The sequence below is a fragment of the Gallinula chloropus genome (assembly GCF_964237585.1).
Source record: "Gallinula chloropus genome assembly, chromosome: 13".
NCBI lineage: Eukaryota > Metazoa > Chordata > Aves > Gruiformes > Rallidae > Gallinula > Gallinula chloropus.
In genome coordinates this window covers 6,486,327-6,488,242 of record NC_140098.1, presented here as the reverse complement: position 1 = coordinate 6,488,242, position 1,916 = coordinate 6,486,327, and positions in this window count along the sequence as shown.

The following is a 1,916-nucleotide window of genomic DNA, read 5'->3' as shown; positions in this document are numbered from 1 at the left end:
GGAAAGGAGAAACAGCCTTAGCTTTTTTAAAAAGTAAAGCACACTCTCCAGATTTACTCATGGAAAACATGTATCCTTCTTTAAAATCTTGCACGGTAGATTCATCTCCTCACCCTTTGCAGTACGGGCTGGCAGCTTGCTGAGGCACTCTGTGCTGCAGCTCACACAGAAACATTTGCAGAACTGGGGCCTAAACATCAGGGGTTGCTGCAGATCTTGTCTGATCTGCTGTTTTCTTACATGGATTTTTTTTTCTAAATGAGTTGCTGGGAGTTCTCTAAGGTCGAATATATATCAATTTTTGGTGTGGGAGATGTTGCTAGTTCCTGGGAGCCCAGTGGGAAATACAATGTCCTGTTTAACTCTTGGACTTAACGTTTTTTATTTAGTAACATTTTTAGTAGCGGGGGGTGGGGGGGTGTCAGATTTTTTAATGATATTTTTGCTTCAATTCCTCATTACTTATACCACTTTAAGAATGTGACAGTAAGCAATTCTTAAAATTATTTTATAGACCCAAACATGGAGTACTTTGAGTTTTATCAATGTGTTTATCTCTTTCAAAGGATGACTATATTAATTTTTCCCCAGAAGAGGGACAAGTGTTAATTATCTTTAAGATATAAGATATTGAAAGACAGTGAACTAATGTAGTGTATAAAGATCCTAGTGTTAAGTGAGACAGAAACATGTTGCTCAAAGGGAGTAATCACAGTAAATAGGTAGAGACACTTCAGAGGCAAGCAGTGCTCCCCTCCATACCATCAGGCACTGTCGGCATCTCTGAAGCTGGAGCTTCTCATGGTAATGTTGGAAGTTTGGCTGTTTCCCTGCATGCAGTGTGCTTCTGCAAAGCCAAGTATTTTATATAAGCCCCAAGAATGAGTTGGTTTGGCTTTTACTCTGCCTCTGGATGATCCACATCATTCAAGCTCTTCCAAAGAAATGTACTGGATCCCGTTTCACGTGCAGGGGCTGCACAGAGCAGGGGAGGTACCACAGCTCCCATCTGCTGCAGGATGAGCTGCTGAATGGCAACCCCACATGGTGATGGACCTGGTAGGTGACAATTTTTATATGTTGTCTTCTCTTGCCATTTTACACTCCTGAGTAAGTGTTGGGCGAGTAGCATCATGTCTTTTATTAAAGCAGGCTATGCGCTGTAAATTTCAGATGAACTTTGCAGTGTAATCTGATGTCCTCACTGCTTTTGATTGTGCTGTAAGTGTGGTGTACTAGAAGATGAGCTATTGTTGCATTATGAATATATGTTGCCCTCTCTTTCTGTATGTTCTTGCATGAGTGTCTCATACTGTTAGATCGCTTAACAAAGAATATCAGAGAAGAAAGCCAGATAAAATAGAAACTGAAGGCAATTTAAAAATGTATTTGCTACAAGAAGTGAGAACTGTGCCTAGCCAGAACACAGAAGCATGCTTTCTACCTTCATCAGTTCCATGGAAAGTAAAATGAAACTTTTTGTGGAAACATCACTTGTTCAGAGCTAGGATCAGCAAACTGAAGAGGTAGCACGGTCTGAGAGTTTTGACCCTGAATTTCCTAATGTAAGACCGGACTGTCATTTCTCAAGCAAGTGCATTTGAGAAACTTCTGCCCATCACCTGGATTCTAAGAAAGCCATCATGTATATTGAAAAAAAGCCAGTGTTTGAACTTGGAGCTTTTATGACCTTTTACAGACTTCTTAGGGGAACACAAATACTGTCAGTTTGGGCAGGGTCTGATCAGGACTGGAACTTTGGGGGTGTGGATAAGGAAGGAAAAATGCAATTACACCTCTTGATTTGATGTTAAACCAGTGACATTTTAAAGGCAACCAGGCTGGCAGTTGCCAGCCCGTTGTTATGAGTTAGTCTGGGGCAGAAGCTCCACCGTGAAGGTCACGATGCTGGAAAC